This window comes from Mchenga conophoros, linkage group LG13, assembly GCF_057382185.1.
Source record: "Mchenga conophoros isolate Kocher_MC1m ecotype Shallow Benthic linkage group LG13, M_conophoros_male_GT1.1, whole genome shotgun sequence".
Lineage (NCBI taxonomy): Eukaryota > Metazoa > Chordata > Actinopteri > Cichliformes > Cichlidae > Mchenga > Mchenga conophoros.
In genome coordinates, this window is record NC_140538.1 from 31,918,695 (window position 1) to 31,938,357 (window position 19,663).

At 39.8% G+C, this 19,663-nt stretch overlaps 1 long non-coding RNA gene across 2 annotated transcripts; it reads right to left on the bottom strand.

The window, feature by feature from the left end:
• Nucleotides 1-2,961: 2,961 nt before the first annotated feature.
• LOC146561561 (uncharacterized) lies at nt 2,962-13,973 on the bottom strand. Of its 2 annotated transcripts, XR_014894755.1 has the most exons (4): nt 13,895-13,973; nt 13,165-13,223; nt 5,478-5,574; nt 2,962-3,014 (listed from the first exon to the last, which is right to left on the bottom strand). It is a non-coding gene; the product is annotated as an uncharacterized LOC146561561 (long non-coding RNA). The 2 variants fall into 2 exon arrangements; XR_014894754.1 differs by lacking the exon at nt 2,962-3,014 and having other exon boundaries at nt 5,368-5,574.
• Between the last annotated feature and the right edge of the window lie 5,690 nt (nt 13,974-19,663).

The window sequence follows — 19,663 nt, forward strand, 5'->3', positions numbered from 1 at the left end:
AGTCACAATGAATAATGACTCATTTAAAAAGATCCCTTTTGTAATCTCAGTGTGGGAGCAGTTTTATTAGCGGCATTCATTTTAAGAAATACATCAACATCCATAGCAGGCTTTGGGATTTCATCTCTTGGCTGGTCTTGAGCTGGCGGCAGGCTTGTTATGAAAATGGATCCGAGAGCGCTTCTGGCAAAGGGGGCATGAACATCACTGAGATGCACAGAGTTTCCAGCAGCAATGATTACTTCCAACTCATAGGTGCAGATAAACAGGAGAGCTAGTTTTAAGAGGAAAAGTACTACTGAAACTATTTTCGATTCATACTGCAAGTATAAAAATCAAACTTCAGCTATTTAATCTATAATTTATTCATAGCAGTCATGTAACCCCTGCACTTGTTCAAAGAAAAACTGAACAATCACATGTAATCCTTTTAATTAACTGCAGTATCGCTGAAATGTTTTCAATGAAAATGCTGTTTTCTGTGGGTTCATTTAATAAGACGCACAGTGCTGCGGCTCACTGCTAGCCTACAATATTACACTGTGAAAATAACCTTGGAAAATACCTGTGTGACAATGCTACTGGTGACGTACAAATTGACGACATCTTGTGAATATTGCATTATGTTGACACAAACATTCTTTATATATGTTCCCCAAGTAAACATTTTCACCTTTATTGCTTAGGGAGGCATTATATAGCTGTTTTGTCAGGTGATTTATGGAGGACGACACTGCGTACCTACCTAGATACTTCCCGGCCAGTGAAGGACCTGAACTTGCTTGATGGCAAAGTGTAATCTTCAGGTCAGTAGGAGCCGTTTTCAATTTCTTCTGCTCTGGAGAAGAGTAAACAATGACAATGCAACAATTATGATTGTGTCTTAATTTTACAGTACATGACTTTTGTCAGAAATGTAGGACAATGTCAGTGTGATAGTGTGAGGTATGTTTGAATGGCTTCTTGAAGAGGCTTGCTCAAAAGCAGTTCTTACCCCCGTCTATAGGTTATATATATGTCCATAATGGAAAGATGCACATCCACAATGTGAATCTCATATTCCACCTCATCCCAAAGGTGCTCTATTGTTTTGACATGTAGTAAATGTGGGGGCATTGTGGGTACAATGAACTGATTGACTTGTTCAAGAAACCAGTTTGAGCTCTGTGACATGACACATAGATGATGGGTACACTGTGGTCATAAAGGGATCAGCAACAATACTCCGGTAGGCTGTGGTGTTTAAATAATGCCCAATTGGCACTAAAGTCCCCAAAGAGTGCCAAGAAACTATTCTCCATACCATTACCTATGATACAAGGTAACCGGATCCATTCATGTTTACACCAAATTCTGACCCTACCATCTGGAAGTTACAGCACAAATCGAGACTTGTCTCACCATTGTTTACTGTCCAGTTTTGAGTGAACTGTAGCCTCATTTCCTGTTTTTTGCTGACAGGCGAGGAACCCAGTGTGGTCTTCTGCTGTTGTAGCACATCTGCTTTGAAGTTTGACATGTAAAATAAGAGATGCTCTTCTGCAAACCTTGGTTATTCGGTTACTTGGTTATTTAAGTTAGTCTAGTCTTTCTATCGGCTCTGCAGATTTTCGCCCAGAGATGTGCTGCTCATTGGATATTTTCTATTTACCGGACCATTTAAACCCTCAACATGCTTGTGTTCAGCAGGTTCTTGACCGTGCTTAAACACCTAAATGCACTGGGTATCTGCCATTTGGCTGTGATTAGATATTTGTGTTAATGAGCAGTTGAAAAGGTGTACGTAATAAACTGGTTGGGTATAATAATAATAATAATAATAATAATAATAATAATAGTAAAAAGAATTAGAGACTAATAGAAACAGTTTTTGTCCTTGATTAAAAGCAGTATTTTTTCCCAGTGGGGACTTTTGCCCTTGGACGGATGGATGAATGAATGACATTCATAACGGTATGTGCAACTGTTGCGATGAAGGTCTTAGATAAAGCAATGTTAATAATTAGTAAATCTTGTTATGCATGACATGCACGGGTGTTACAAAACGCACCCTTCTATTGAAAAAAAGTCAATAGAAGTGGACGAGTTATGAATAAGTCAGCAGGTATCTGACCATAGGGATTAAGCGGAAACTGTATTTGCAGAGTAATAAAACAAAAACTGAAGTGAAAAATGCACACAGAGATACAATAAGAGCATTACTGAACAGCAGAAAGGAAATGTGCAATAACGGTCCAGCTGAGACAAAAGCACGCAAGACTGACAGCATATAATCTTGGCAATAACACACACGTTGCTTTCTGCAACTCCAAAACCTCCCCCCTCATTTCTGCACATACAATTGACCTTAACATCTCGCCTTGCGCAGCGCAAATACTTCACTCTGAGCCAATCTCATACAGTCAGTACTCTACCATTCTTCTAATCAGATGATTAATTATTTCTAATTATATTGCAGTTTTAGTTAGATTCTGCTTCCTATACATCTTTTGTTTCCATTATTTTAATTGCATGTCTGTGCTTTATTGTGTTCTTAATGAGCTGTCAGACCTGTGAAAGCTCTCACACTTACAGCTAATGTAAACGAGCATTAATAGAGAATCTATCAGAATATTCCACGAGATGGAATTATATTTCAATCCCTCAAGTGTGACACAGCCAGCCGCAAGAAAATATTGCTCTTAATCATAGAAATATAAACAAACATAATGTGGTTTATAATACTGTGGATAGTGAGCTAACGTTAAAATGAACATTCAGACATCAACATATATGAGTTTTCAGGTGGTTTTAATGTGTCACCTATGATTTCAAGTTAGCATTTAGAGTTTTTGCTGAATGTGCGAAAGGAATCCAGTGAAGAAACTTTCTAATCCTCTCCCAATTATGCCCATTTACATGTTAAAAGTGTGAATCACTGATATTTTCTGCAACTGAGGTCGTGACAGTGTCTCCACTCACCTATTACATTCCTCTCCTCTTTGACCAAAACACACCGCGGTGTGTTTCCTTATCTACGGAGAAGAACAAATCAGCGTTATAAAGAATGATCGGTCCTATGCATCATCGCTAGTCCACAAGTATAGAATGCATGCATGCAATATTACACACAAGCCTTGTTACATTCCATCACTGTGAAAAAAGTAAACCAATTCAAGGTATTATAAAAGTGACATTTTATTAGAATTACTTTTATACCACCGATGTGGTGTTTAGTTTGCCGAACAATATTTTAGTGTCTTTTTATTAAAATTTATTCTCTCTTTTATAACAGCTGAATTCCTTGTGGATCTAGTTAGAGATGGGAAGGGATTTTAATTCAACAATGCATTTATTTGGGGTTAAAACGGGCAGGTTTACTTTTTTTTAAGTGGAGGTTAGATTAGGATTATCATTAGGGTTACCTGCTTAGTGTTTAGTCTTCCTTTGAGTCCCGTGATCTACACTCTTAATGAGAGTCAGGCTTCAGGTGTACTAATCACAAAAGAGAATTCAAATTGCTAAATAGATCTCAGCTTCGATATTTAAAGAACGGAAAGTTACAGAGCAGGTTTCTCAGGTTAAATGACAGAAATGCAGAAAGGCGTTAGCAGAGACATTGATGAGTTGCTGAGGCCGTTGTTTTCCCCCCTCAGCAATGACATTCAATCAGAAGGTAAATACCAGCATCTAGATCCCGTATTGCCCACATGCTTTTCTTTAAGCTCCAAATGCTGAGAATTTTTAAGGCATTATTATGATAATATATGAGGACTTCTTACCTCTTTTAAACGCCATATCAGAGTCAATCAGTGTCTGTTTAATGATGTAAAACTTCAGAGAATGAATTAAGAACAGAAATTTATTAGTTTCTTAAGAAAGTGATCAGATATTCAAGGATAACATACGGTGTTTTACAAATGATTCATTTGGGACAGGTTGGTGGGTTTTCTTTATGAAACGAGTTAGCCGTTACCTGCAAGCAGATGTTAGGTTTTAGAAACAAGAAGCTTGAATTGCGTCACGTATCGCGTTAACAAACTGCAGAACAATAGCAATTTAATGCTTCACAGGCTGCTATTTAGAAAGTCTTACACACTGTGTTGGAGGTTTATGCTGTTTTTATTAAATGCCTTATGTACAAATACAGATTACACACAGAACAAAGCACGCATTAGAAATTACACACTGTACATTGCTTTCAACCAAAACTGTGTTTTGCACGATCATGATCTCACATCATTTTGTATCATTTAAAGTCACAACATGGCCTAGGGTAATTTTGCCTGATATTTCAACATTAAACATTTTTTTAGAAGAAAATTTTAGGTCATTTAGACACTCTGCACTCAGGTCTTCAACTCTTCTTCAGGATAGGTTTCCATTTGTTGCATTTAATGTTATTTGTGTTGTGGGGAGTGTTTAGACTTGCCGTTGGTTAGTTATAGTTTTTGCAAATCAAATCAAAGTTGCAGATTAGTTCTGTTCAGATAAAGTGAGAGAAAAGCAACAGTTTTTATTTTTACTAAACCAAATCATCAAAAAAGTGGAAAAAAAATTGCCTTGAAGAAATCAGTTTGAATTTCTCCATGAAGTAATTTAAACCAGACAGCAGCCACCAATCAGTGAACTCTGGAGAAAGGTTGAAGTTTTTTAAAAAAAAACTTTTTCAAATTTAAAGTGAACACATTTTCTCCGTAGCTGTGGCTGGTTAAAGACTCATCGTGCCTGTAAAGTCACTGACAAAGAGCTAAGCTGGATTTTGTGGGCCGTTTTCCAAATTAGGAAAAAAGTGCCAATAGGGTTTGAATAACTTAAAAAAAAATACTCGCATAAGAGGGCAAAACTAATTTCCCCCTAGACAAACTCGTATTTGAAGAACAGGCACAACTAAAATGAGAAAAAGTTTTGCTTGTTTTCCACATCTAGTAGCGTGTCACGGTGGATAAAAACGGACATGGCATCACTGGATGTTTCGCAACACCACGAAAATGCCTCTATTATGTGGGGCACCGAAGTCTCCTTAGCAATTAAAGCAAGTAGAGAGACGCAGCAGAGTTTTGATAGGCTCTCTAAGTCAAATTATGTCTCTATGATTGCCTGCTTTAACACAGTGAACAGGGGTTGGCTATTAAACCTTAGTAATCACTACATTAAAGACACTAAATGGAAACCAACTAGTCACGCAAATCCCACAAGAATAAATCTGCAGATTAATGTTTTAGGGCAGAGGGAGCTGGAATGAAGGGCATTTAAACAGCCAAGAACAACCTTCCTGCATATGGATGAGAACTGTTAAGTGTCTCTTTTGTTAAAAAAAAGGCTCAAACATCAGTATACTGCAATAATTGTTGCTTTATGCGCTTTATGGGGGTGGGGGTGGGGATTTTCTTTTTACTTTCTGAAGAAGATGGGCCAAAAATAAAATAACTGTTACAACATTTATAATGGATTTAAAAAATAGATATAAATAGCTGAGAATTGGAGGTCTGGACCACCTTTAGTATCTGCCATAAGGATGTTTTCTGTAGCCTCCTCGCGTCAGCCGTAAAACAGGGGCTTTGAGACTGGCTCGGGTAGTTCCCCACTCCTCCTCTGCAGATTAAAGCAAACAAACGGTGAAAAAAAGAGTTAAAAACGCATTGCAGAAAGCTGCTGCATTCACAACGGAAACGTCATGTCACAAAGGCAAACTGTCTCTCTTCTCTAGCCTCTCCTAAATCTATTTTACCAAAGACAAGAAAATTTAAGCAAGCAAATTATATCCCAGGTACTATGGGGGCTTCTCTTCACACAAAATTAATTTCATGAGCTCTTTGCCCTCTGACGGACCAACACTGAGATTCGACTGTCAGCAGCTCCTTCCTTAGAGCCAAATTACATAAAGATGCCCACCTCTGCTGCGAGGCACAACGCACCGCTCCCAAATAAGAAAGTGTTTATGAAGCAGAAAATCAAATCATTGCCCCGTTGGTTTAGGTTTGGTCTGACCTCAACACCCCAGTGCACAACTCATTGTGCTGAAAATGAATGAGCCCCGCAGACCTGCTGTGGCATCCGGCTTATCGCCGTTGTCATGTGACAAGGTTGTAACTCGACTTCTGGTGATTTATGCAATTTTATTTAATAGCAGTTTTAGATGTTTCTTATGTTTTTAGTTGAATCAGAGACTCCTTTATAAAATTTGGAGCAGGTGCTGATTTGGAAATTGCAAACTGGCGTTTTTTCTTCTTTTTTTGCGAGTTTGTTTTTGGGCACAGCAAAGGTTAGTCAGCCGATAGTAACAGCTTTCTGGAATAAGCCTTTAAAGGCACATGCCCAAAAGGCAAAACAGTCCACCTCTGCAATAGGCACTGTTAGCCCCATGAGCTTCCACTGGCACATTTACTCCTCTGGCCAAATGCAGCGAGGAGCCAGGAAGGTAGGAGGAATTTGATGCACACAGAAGTGGCTCCCTGGGTGAAGATGATTGCAAGTGGGCCGAAAACCACAGTTTTCTTTTTCTTTCTCGGCTGTGAATTTTTTTTTGTATAGCAGTGCAGCAGTGTCAGCCAGGAAAGTGTGGTCAACACAACATATTTTTCTTGTCAGGAGTTTACTTTAAATCAAATCAAAGGATTTTTGAGAATGTTTTCTTTCTATTCTACTATTTGCCCATGAATGTAGGGTATTACCTTTAGTAATGCTAATACTTTAGTGGGAACTGTCTTTAGTGAAAACTTCTCAAAATACAGAATGATGGATAGGCTGACCAAAAGATCACTGGTGCTAGATATCTATAAAAATATGACACTATGGAGGCATGTGCCACGACACAGGAGCTCTAGTTTTACACTCCAACTTGATTCACCTCCAAACATAAACTGAGCATATTGCGCCCAACACAGCAGACCCTTCCTCCCAGCTTGGGTGTGAGTGGAGCCCTCTAATGGGTCGCCTCACATGTCCCCCCTGAACACCCAAACAATCCAGGACCCGGGGCTTAATCAAACGTCCAGAACGGCTGAAACGGGGAGTCGAGAACTGGCTGTGGGTCCACCAGGCCAGGAAAGACATGCCGAACCCTCTGCTGGCCGGACGAGCAACCGGCGGGCACGGAGCGATCTCAGAGGGAGGGTCAGAGTCCAACGTCCCGGCAGCAGGTGGGCGGTCGCGGCAGGGGGCATGGGCCAGCACCACAGGAGCATTCTGCAGAACGTGTGCAGGCTTAAGGCGGTTCACTGAAACTACCTCCTACCGTCCCCCAAATCCAAAACAAAATGCTTGGGACCTGATGCAATAACCCGAAACGGGCTGTCGTAAAGCGGACGCAAGGGGGGTTGATGGGCGTCACGCCATAACCAAAATGAAAGAGAGAAGATTCCAACGACTGCTGAACAAAAACATCTGGCATGCAGTGGTGCACCGGGCCAGTGACAGAAAAGGGGCCTCAGACGGTCGACCCAGTTACCACTCGTTAAAGAAGCACGGAGCGCGGCCTTGAGTGACTAGTGAAACCGCTCGCACATCCCGTTAGCCTGCGGGTGGTATGCCGTGGTGCGGTGGACCTTCCATCGCAGACCAAAGTTCCGACACAAACCGAGGGCCTCTGTCCGAGGTAATGTCCAGCGGGGGGACCAAACGCTTACTAGCCACGTGCTGAATGTCTGTAGTAAACGACTGAAAAAGGTGAGGGGCTGCCAGATGCCGGACTTCGCCGACTTCGCCGCGGAAAACACACGGAGGCAGTCAGGGGACCAGTCAGCGGGTACTCCTTCAATGTTTTAACCGAGGCGGGACGCGGAAAAGCTGCGACGGCTTGCACCTTGTCTGGCAACGGGACCACGCTACCATCGGAGATGCGGTGCCCAGGAAATCCAGGACCGGTAAACCAAACTGGCACTTCGAAGGGTTCATGATCAGGATTCGTGCTGGCCACCAATATGTCATCCAGACAGACGGAAACGAAAGGTAGCCCACGCAAAACAGAGTCCATAAGTCGCTGAAAGGTCTGGGCGGCACCTTTCAACCCAAACGGCATGCGCAAAAACTCGAACAAACCCAAAGAGGGGTGATGACAGTGGTTTCAGAACATCCTCAGCGCGCACTGGCACTTGGTGATATCCCTGCACCAAATCGATTTTGGAAAAAAATCGAGGTCCCGGCAAGATGGGCGGAAAATCCTGGATGTGGGGAATCGGGTAACGGTTGTTCTCTGTAAGGTTATTTAAATCCCCGTATTTTAAATCCCCACAAGGTTGCCACCGCCCATCTGGCTTGGGCACGATGTGAAGTGGAGAGGCCCAGGCGTGTTCAAGCGTTGCACAATGCCCAGGCGCTCCATAGCCGCGAACTCCTCCCGAGCGACGGACAGTTTCATGGGGTTGAGGCGACATGCGCGGGCGAATACCGGGGTCCGACTGTGGGGATATAACACAGCAGCAGAACCCTTCCTCCCAGCTTGGGTGTGAGTGGTGCCCTCTAGTGGGTCGCCACAATATTAAACTCTTCTAAAGAGTCTTTAGGGCTGCATCTAACCAATATCTTCATTTTTACGTAATGCTTCAATTATTTAAACAATAAAAAAACAAACAAAAAAAATCAGAAGAACCAAAATATATTTGTTTTTATGTGAACAACAGTGAAAAATACAAAAGTGTTCACTTTATATCGATAGCAAAATACTACAGTAGTGGTCAGCAGCTTGTATACACTCATCATGGGCATGAATGTCATGGTAATTTTGGGATTTTACTGAATTCTTTGAACTTCTCTTTATCCGAGGTGTAATAATTGAACAGCATAGATCTTTAATAACTTTACAAAAGAAAGACTTGTGTTCACAAGTTTGAATTTATTTTTGACTGTGTAGATTTTCTCTTATCCACACAGAGTCAAAATTACAGGCTCAAATATATACATACACTTACTTAAATCTTTTAATAAGTGGTGCTCAAGGTTCTACAATTTACACAAGTTGGAAAAATCTCTCAGGGCCAAGATCATCAATTGAAACAATTGTACGTAATTTTGATGTGTAAGTGTTTACAATTAGGGTGTGTCACTACTTTACCAACCCAACTTTAAATGAAAAGAAAAGGTTCAGGATCAATAAATCTACCAACCTCCATAAACTGCAAACTACTGCAAACTGCTGAAACACCAGCATCACTGTATTGTGAGTTTGACATTGCCATGGGAAGAGAGAGCACATCGAAAAGTCAAATGCTGTCTGGAGAAGTTTTGTCTTTAGACAAGACAAAGATTGAGTTATTTAGTCAAAATGACAGGAGGAACTTTCAAGCATGTTGGTGGTAGCATCATAGTCTGGCTGTTTTGCTGCCACTGGTACTGGTACATGAGAAGGAGGATGCAAAGAAGTATTGGAACTACCTTCTCTATCTACAAATTAATATCTTTGATCAACAACTAGGCAGGCAGCTGAATTGTGGAAACAGTCGAATGATCCCAAAAACAGAACAAATTGATTCTGAAATGGATAAATTAGGCCAACATAAAGCTTACTTAATGGACTTCCCAAAGCTCCAACCTTCGCCTGTGCTTAAAAGCCGGCTCAATGCCAGGACACCAGCCAATTTAAAAGACCATTATCAATTCTGTTAAGAAGAGCGGTAAACTATCCAGCCACAATTATGCCTAAATAGTGCTGATGGCTACCAAAAGTGTCTGTTTGAGGTATAACTTATTAATGGACAGTTAGCCAAATATCAGTGGGGATATGGTATACATTTAAGCCTGTATGTACTCTTTTGATCCTGTGTGGATCACAGAAAATCCAAAATAAATTCAAACCTGTGGACCCAATTCTTTCTTTTTAAACTCATTAAATATGTATGCTGTATAATCATTCCACCCTGGAAAAAGAAAAGTTTGAAGAAGTCACAAAGAGCCCAAATTACCATGAAACAAATGCCCAACACTGTCTGTGTCATTCAGCCCTTCTGATCACATCTGTAGATTATGGTTGTGGTTATCTGTGGTTTTTAAATAATTTCCCCCAGGGATCAATAAAGTATTCTGATTCTGATTCTGATTCTGATTTTGTATTCTGATGTCGCCATCGTAGTTTTTTGATAACAGACATGAGAGCTGGCTGAAAAACAATGAACACTGAATCCATTTATAGTGGCAACTTTTCAGTGAAAAGTTAGCCAAGCCCTGAAGCATACTCTGGTTTATCATCTATTTGAGTCTAAAAGAGAGTGTAATTAACAGAAATATGCATCATGTCTTATTAAACAAGTGCAATCAGACAGCACAACTCCCCCCAAAGGGCAAGGGCTATACTAAAACATTTATGTTTTATGCTAATGTCAGTATTGGTAATATTGAAATCCTGAATAATGACAGAGTTATTTTCACAGATTACTTGTGCTGATGTCAGCATTGCTAATATAGAAATGTAGTGTAGAACAAGGTTATTATCGTTAACGAAAACTAACGAAATAACGAAAACTAGAAGTGAAAAAACATTTTCGTTAACGGAAATAAAAATAAAAACAAAAAAAGGAAAACTAACTAAAACTGTAATGAGTGTTCACAAAACTAACTAAAATTAAATGAATTTATAGCAAAAATGTGTTTAGTTTTCATTGATGTGTGCGTGTCATACAATAGTCAAGGGTGAAAATGAAGTTTAGTTTCCAGATTTATTTCTTGCTGTCTAATTATGCCAGCAGGTGGCAAGTACGTTAGTCGAGTCGTCTGTGTTGTTGCTCCGTCCACGCGCAGAATCATGTCAGGAAAAGTCGGGAGCAGTGTTGGTCAAGTTACTTGAAAAAAGTAATCAGTAACTAATTACTGATTACTTCCCCCAAAAAGTAATCCTGTTACTTTACTGATTACTTATTTTTTTAAAGTAATTAATTACTTAGTTACTTAGTTACTTTTTAAAAACACGTTTTACAACCTGAAGAGGTGATAAAGCGATAGATCTTTCAGCCCAATTCTACTTTTTCTACATAATCCATCATACAAAATGTAATCAAATGGAAAGGCCCCTTTTTAAAACTTGTTTTATTAGTTTTAATCTTTTAACTTTATGCATCAAGCAAAAATTTATTATATGCAACATTCTCTGACTGGAAGAAATTTGTTTAATATTTAAACCTATTTTCTGCACATTCCAGCACATAATTTTTTTTTTTGTGTGTGTGTGTTTACACTCACTCTTTCAAATAGATGCAAGTAAAACACAGCAGAAAATAAATAAAATCAAAGAGTCCTGTTGCGGTCCTGTTGCTCTATTTTCACCTGTAAAGCAGGAGTGGGGTAGGCAGAGGTATACCCTGGTGCAGATGTGCCGCAGCAGTCAGTGGAAGAATCCACGAGTTTCTCTGTGAATTTCCCATCACGTTGTAGCGCACTCGGTGCTTGCTTGGAAGTTTAGGGGTTTTTTTCGCTGTAAAAAGAAGTTTTCTTCCCACGCACAACGGACACTAATGTTTTTGTCACTTTTTATGGAATCAAACTCAAAATAAGGTCAGTACTTCCACGCTTTAAATGCTGCACGCTCATACTCTCTCCCGCACTCGATATATTATCCATTGTTGATCTGCATACAGCTGTTGTCACGAACATCGCACTCACTTACGTCACTGTCATGAGACATTCTCGCAAAAGAAATCAAGGTTTTAGTAACGCAGTAACGCAGCGTTCCTACGGGAAAGTAACGGTAATCTAATAACCGTTTTTGCAATAGTAATCCCTTACTTTACTCGTTACTTGAAAAAAGTAATCGCATTACAGTAACGCGTTACTGCCCATCTCTGGTCGGGAGAAAGCGCCAGAGTCCAATTTGGGATTACTTTGAATATGACTGTGTTTTGGATAAAGCAAGTGTCTTGTAGTGGAAAGAGACAAATTATGAGGGACATTTCTAAAGGGAAGAAAATCCCACAAACTTTAAAGTGCACTTGAAAAGCTCACACAAGAAGGCTAACCTAGCTTACCTTGAGAAGGTAACCCTCATCCCCAGAAACAGACGCTAACCCCAGGCAAGGCAGCGTGATGCATCCCGAGACAACAGGACTGGGATATCTACATAACTGTGTGAGTCAATTGCCTTCAAAAAGTTTATCAATTCACTTGAACCAAAATTATGAACACCCGGTGCTGCAAGAGTTAATAGTCTCATTGGGGCCAAGTTATACATTTTATAGTTGCCTGGTATCAATGGTTGTTCATCTGCCTTTATTTATTTATTTAAAGAACCCATAGGTGGGAATGTGAGTTGTCTGTCTCTGCGTGTTAGCCCTGCGACAGACAGGCGACCTGTCCAGGATGCAGGGTATGGTAGCTGGAATAGCAACATACCCAAGGATAAGCAGAAGAGAATGACTGATATGATGAAACTGGGATTTTGTTACACTTAATTATTGCAAACACAACTAAAACTATAACTGAAACTAATCAAAACTAAACTGAAACTAAGGATTTTCAAAAAAATAAAAACTAAACTAGCAAACAATTGGTAAAAACTAATTAAAACTGATATAAAATTGAAAATCTGAAGTCAAAACTAAATAAAAATAAAAACTAATGAAAATTGCAAAACTATTAAAACCCTGGTGTAGAATATTAATTCTTTTGTGTCATTGTGTATTCATAAAATGTCTTTACTTAAAAATAATGTTTTAAAGAGCTCAGAAAAAGATATATTATTGTCCCCCAAATAAATTTTTGAGATGTTCCAGGGGAAACTAAAGCTTTTTCCTAATTTCCCGAATGACCCTGATTTTTGACCTATGACCATGAAGCATTACATATTAAATGGTGTATTTTATTACCTTAACCCATGATGATTGGAGAAATATTTGGCTTCTATAAGCTGTAAAAACTCGAGATTTCAGACCTGGATGCCAAAAAACGGTCGATGTACAAACTAAAGAAAATCAGGATCAAAGAAAATCAACACATTCTTACAGCTGAGAACCTGGAACTGCAGAGCACAGTGCAAGGTGAAAAAGGACTTCACCATTTAATCAGCCATCCAGCTGCCAAATCATTTTTATGAATCGACTAATCAAATAATCAACCCATTTTCTCATTTTTAATAATGGGGTTGTGTTGCATTTTAGCTGGATTCAACAATTTATAGTGAGTATCAGTACTGAAAAGTGAGGATACATGAAAAAGACAGTGACTCATTTCTGTTCTTGTCGGTATAAAATAAGCTCTACTTACCATAGTTGTTGTAGGATTCATCACTGGTTCCCTGCCCATATTCATAATAGTCTGAAATGCTGAAAGCAGATGAAGCGAAAACACGGGTCAAAGAAAAAAATAATAAGCTGCAGACGACTTTTCTTTTTTGTCAAATAAAGAATAAATGTGATTTCTTTGGGGGGGGGAAAGGACTGCAGTTCTATTATCAACAAGACCAAACACTTTTTTACAAAATCTCTCAGTAGTCCTCTCCACTGTCTGTGTCACTCAGCCCTTATCTATTAGTTCTTAATGAAGAGACAGATCTTTAAAAAGTGGTCATAAACATATCTTCAACCACAGAAGGGCTAAGTTATTCCTAGAAAAGCTGGGCAAATTTGAACAAATTTTACTCCATTTGTTGGGGACTCAGCTGCGGATTTAGTGCATCACTAAATATTTACAGCAGCATGATGGTGTATGTGGGATTAACTACTGTGCCCATGTTGCTCAAGTTGCTCACTGATGTGTTTTTAACAGACAACAGACGTCTCTGGCACACTTTCATCAGGCTTTAGTATACACACATACTGTAGCTTTGCTGTTAGGCTCAAGTCATTGTTGGTTTGGGGATTTCTTGCTCTAATGTACACCTGTGATGGCCCAGCTGGTCACAGTGGACCTTAAACATTCTGTATTGTAACAACAGATGGATGGTAACTGAGAAAAGTTGAAAAAGCCTTTCCTGCTGTGTGTGTGTTAACGTTACCTCTTTGACTGATTGCTGTAGTTATCTTCATAGGCTTCATAACTCTCATCATCATACTCTCCACCGTATCCGTCGTCGTAGGCCTGCGAGGGAACACGCGGTAAACATTAACATTGACTTGTCTCCACATCTCTATCCAGTCTAACTGGTTGGAGATAAATAATATAAAAATAATCAATAGTTAGTTCCATGGGCTAACTATATTACAGTGAGACGGTAATGGGAGAGGAAACAGAAAAATTAATGTCCAACAGGGATTATTGATTAAGGTTCGCAGGGAGCATGTCTCACTGGTAAAGCTTATTGGACACCTTCTGAGTCTCAAGCTGCAATATGGATCTGCACTATTGATAAGTAGCTATTCAGAAAATAAGCACAAAATGCAGCCAGGAGCTTTACACTCGTGTTCGATAACAATACAAGTGGCTAAACAGCACGCAGCCCACAGACAAGCCCTAAAGTTAGATATTTTGCCAACAACCTGTAAGTATTAGAAACCACTTAATTAGGGCTGCTCGATTATGGCAAAAATGATAATCACGATTATCTTCACTGGAATTGAGATCTCGATTATTTGACGATATTTATTTAACCCTTTAAGACCTACTATAGAACCATGTCCGCCAGAGCTTATATTATTTTTTTACATGTTGTAGTGCCATTTGTGGGAGCATTTCAATTTGCTATGCAACTGTTATAGCCCATATTTTAATAATATGTATACATTAAGTCCATAGTAACTACATTAATTGCAAAAAAGTGCAATAAACTACAAAAAAATTGAAAATTGTTTTTGGTTTTTTTACATATATTTCTACGGAGAAATTTAAGAGGTTTATCCCTCAAAACTTTAAATACAAAAAAGTTGCAAAAAATAGTTTACAACTACAGGAAATTTATTTTGAGTGTCTTCATAGTTTTATTTTGGAGAGACACCAATTTTTATATACTGCAGGAAAAACGAAAAAACAATCCTATGATGCAAATTAGTAAAGAAAACAGCAGGTGCATCAAAATAAACTATTTCCAGCAGTGCAATTCGAGTTCTAAGCATCCCAGAAACTATTTAGAAAAGTCAAACATGACCAGTATAGGCTTTTAAGGCCTACAAGTAAAAAAACTACATTTCCGCGAAAATGACGTCACTTCCGGTTTTGGCCAGGAAATGGCGGACATGCGATAGTTAGCGGTGACGTCTGTTTCACTGTGGGAAGTGTTACGAACAGCTGATCGGATCGGCAAAGCGTGTTTCTGGAATATTATGTTTTTGTTGCTGCAAGCGCTTTTTATGCAATTTTTGCAAAGCTTTATGTGGAAGGAAACCGTGACCGAGGAGAAGCTGATGGCATAAGATGTAAGTACAACTCCTCCTGTTTCGTATGCAAAACAAATTATTGCGCTAGTGTTACGATCCAATGTTGCCAGTGTTTTGTGTTAGGCGTGACTGTTATGTGTTTCCTGTTTTACTTTGAAGGTCTGTCTTATCTCAGTGTGTTCAGTTTCCGCTTCCTTGTCTCGTCAGTTCTGATTTGCCCCAGCTGTGTTTCCCTCCTGTTGTCCATTCCCTGATTGCTCCCTCTATGTATTTAAGCCCTGTGTTTCAGTTTGTCATGGGTCGTGATCATTGTGGTGTTGGTATCGTAGTTTTGTAAATAGCTGTAAATAGATTTGTAAAGTAGCAATTGAGTAATTTGTTCACCTTGTATATATTGTTCACTGCAGAAGCCTAGTAGGCATGAGAAGCCATTTTTGTTGATTACGTTTTCTCCTGTTTTTGTTTAGGAAGTTAGGTAAGTGAATTGTCTTTTGTTTGGTTTTTCATTTTGGGTAGGAAAGCGTAGGGACCATTAGGGAGTTTTGTTTGTTATTTTTGGCACTGCTCACTGCTGAAGCAAATAAATGGCTGCTTAGCATTTTAAAAGATACTATTGTTTGGGTTCTTGTTTTGGGTGGAGTGTGGTGGGCCAATGTTTTGTTGCGTTCAGGACACGCCTAGACCTAGAACGTAACATAAACCTCAGACCCTCCAGCGAAGACATTTATGTTACGTTTATGTTACGTTATGTCACACAAAACACTGACAACATTGGATTGTAACACTAGCTTACACGGTTCAGGTTCTACAGGGATTTAAAAATAGTTACACAAAACGGAGCGTGCTGCTCTGACCAGCTTTAAAGGGTTAACAATGACTTTAAAAAAATAATATAAAATAGTGTGCAACACCACTGAAGTTTTTTTTTTTTTTTTTACCTCTCTTTTCAACCAACGGCAGTCACTCTCTCCTCTCCAAATAACTTCTGCTTAGCTTTCCGAGCTTCCCCCGGGTCCTCTTAATCAGCGGTCTTGCGCCACGGACCGGTTTATGCCCGACAATATTTTCACGGACCGGCCTTTAAGGTGTCGTGGATAAATGAGGGAGGGGCTAATAATCGGCTTAGTCATTTTTAATGATCGTTGAAAGCCCAGATCGGAATCGTGATTAAAATTCGATTAATTGAGCAGCCCTACACTTAATGTATATATGTATATATATATTAGGGGTGCAACGATACTCGTATCGATATTGAACCATTCGATACAGTGCTTTCGGTTCGGTACGCATATGTATTGAACAATACAAAATTTGTAATTTATTTTATCAACTTTCCTTCTGACGATGCTGTCTGTGTTGAGCGCTCAGTGAATCTGCGTTCGACTACTCCGCCTAGGCTGCACTGTCGAGCGCAGATCTACTGAGCGTTCAACACAGACAGCATAGTCAGAAGGAAGAGCGCAGGGCAAGCTAGCGAGACAGAAGTTAAGCTCTCCTTGCAACATGGCAAATTGAACCTCCCCCACCCTCATTCAGATCTGGCGTTTGGAATTATTTTGGTTTTCATGTGACGTATGACCCTGAAGGTAAGCGAGTCATGGACTAAAGTAAAACAGTATGTTGGATGTGCCATGCAATGCTCAATTACATGGGTGGGAGCTAGTGTGTTAGCGCAGTTAGCTCGTTAACGTGTTGGCCGTCTAGCCCCACGCACGGGCGATCAGGGGTAGCTCGTTAACGGAGATTTGCCGTGTTGTGGCGTTAACGTCATTTCAACGAGATTAACGCTGACAGCACTAGTGGGAACACAACGAATATGACTGCACATTTATGCTGACATCATCCTAGTGCAAAGACAAGTGGAAGCATACAAAAACAACAAGCATGCATGCTACAAACTTTACCCGAGTCATTTAGACAGCCGTTAGCTGATATGTTTAATATTGTGGCGAGCTCAGACAAGGAGGAGACGGAGGTGTCGTTTGGTCTTGCTTCCTGTGAGCTAGCCAGGGAGCACAGCCGTTTATTGACATCTACAGAAGAACACTGCCGCTAGCTAACTGCTCAGCGCGGCAACCGCACAGCAACAACAACAACAACACACAGGGCGCCCTCTGGCCCCGGAAGGACACATCGCAGCGAGAGGGCGTCACCCGTCACTATGGCAACATAAACAAAACATAACGGTACAAACAGAACCCCGAACAGCCCTGACCCGCTACAATATGCTGCTGAGAATATAGCCCAGAAGATGCGTATAGTATTGCTTTTATTTTGGAAAGAGCCATTTCTCTGTAATAAACTCTCCTTTCCAAAGATGAGTGATTCCTCAATCAGATACAGGGCTTGCAAAATCGCTAACCCGACGTCCCGGGGCTAGCGATTTTTCCAGTCTGGCTACCAAAATCTATCTCTGCCCTGCCCGTCGGGCTATTGTAGGAAGGAAAAATATATGTCAATGCTTTTGCATTCTTTCAGAAATGTAGCTGGGTAATTATGTCATTGGCATCGGTGAGCCACTGTCAATATGTGACATATTGTAATCGTGTTTGAATTTGCGCTTGTTTTTTGCTTTCACTTTGCAATCGCGCGAATTGTGTATAGAGAGCAACAGTACTGATTGGTGAGTGATGATAATTTGCGCACCAATTCCTCTGACATAGTCTTATCAATCGTTAGCTTACTATGCAAACATGACAAGTGAAATCTCCCGCAGCAAGCTTAAACATATGAGAGGTTGATCGCGCAAAGAATCGCTGACTGTTATGTGTGTGTGTGTGTGTGTGTGTGTGTGTGTGTGTGTGTGCGTGTGTAAAAGCAGCAGGATATATATTTTAGTTCTGCTGAGCCAAATAAGACAGGTCAGGGTGAAGAAGTGACAGCCAAAGAAAAGCTTACCACAAAACGGAAAAGTTATGACAAATCAGACTATAAGGCAAAAAGAAAGTGCAGCTTTATGGTTTCATGGACAAAATTTCTGTGGCTGCAATATGACGAGCTATATAACCGGGGCTGCACATAAGTGGTCCGCAGGTGCGCATTCGCTGTCAAAAAAAACCAAAAACGCGCACAAGATATGAAGTTGCAACGCGTGTTTGCATACATAAGATTTTCTGGAGGAGGACAGACATTTGTTTAGAACTCTTAAAGATGTCGAAGAAGCAAGCTCCTTTAAGCAATTACTTTGGTGTTCCTCCACCTCCAAAGAAATGTCAGAAGGAGTCCGAATCACAAAAGAAGCACGTATTCTCGGAAAAGTGGTTGCAGGAGGTGAGCTGGCTTCAGACAAATGATGAACGCACAGAGATGTGGTGCGGAATGTGCCGTGAAAATCCCACTCTAGCGGACAAAAACAGTGCTTTTTATATGGACGCAAACGCGCGTTGCAACTTCTTATCTGGTGCGCGTCTTTTATTTTGACAGCGAATGCGCACATGCGGACCACTTATGTGCACCCGTGTAAATAACATAATGTTCTGCCGGGTGTGTTGTTGGTTTTCTCTCGATTTCTGAGTCGACAAGCGCCTTTGTTACTGGGACCAGTCATTTTAAGAAAGGCCCCCATTAGAACCCATGAGAAATGCAAGAAATGCATTATTGCTCAGTCTGCAATATCTTTCCCAGAACAAACACCAATTGCAAATAACATACTAAAAATAAACCTGAAAAATCTGTTTAGAACAGCGTACTATGTTGCAAAGAGTGAACTACCACTGGCAAAATTTAGCAGTCTTTGCAAACTTCAAAAAGCAAATGGCCTAGATCTTGGTTCCACTTGTCTCTTACCCGTGACTTCAGTGGAAATTTCAAATTCAGGATCTGACACAGACTGATTCATGTCCTACACAGTTCTTACAAGTTCATAGAAATTTCTGTTCAATTAGAACCAAGTATTTGAGTTGATGATTGTAATTTTTTATACAATGTTGTAATTTGTGTTTCAACAATTTTTTGATTGATGTTTTGTTTCCTTTACAATATTATACTTTAATGTATAATATTGTAAAGGAAACAAAACATCAATCAAAAAATTACTCTCTTTTTTTAGTCGGGCTACTTACATTTATTTTGGGCTACCAAAAACTGAAGAGTCCCTGCCCGAAGGGCTACCAGGGATTTTGAAATTTTGAGAGCCCTGAGATATATTTATTTTTTTTAATTACTTTTGTTTCAGCAACATTAAATTTAAAAACTGTACTTTTGAGTTAAAATATATATTTATAATTTTAATAAATGACAAATTAAAAAGGCATGAACATTTTTTTTGTATCGAAAAAATATCGAACCGTGACACCAAAGTATCGAACCGAACCGTGAATTTTGTGTATCGTTGCACCCCTAGTATATATGTATGTATATATATATATTAGGGGTGCAACGATATTCGTATCGATATTGAACCGTTCGATACAGTGCTTTCGGTTCGGTACGCATATGTATCGAACAATACAACA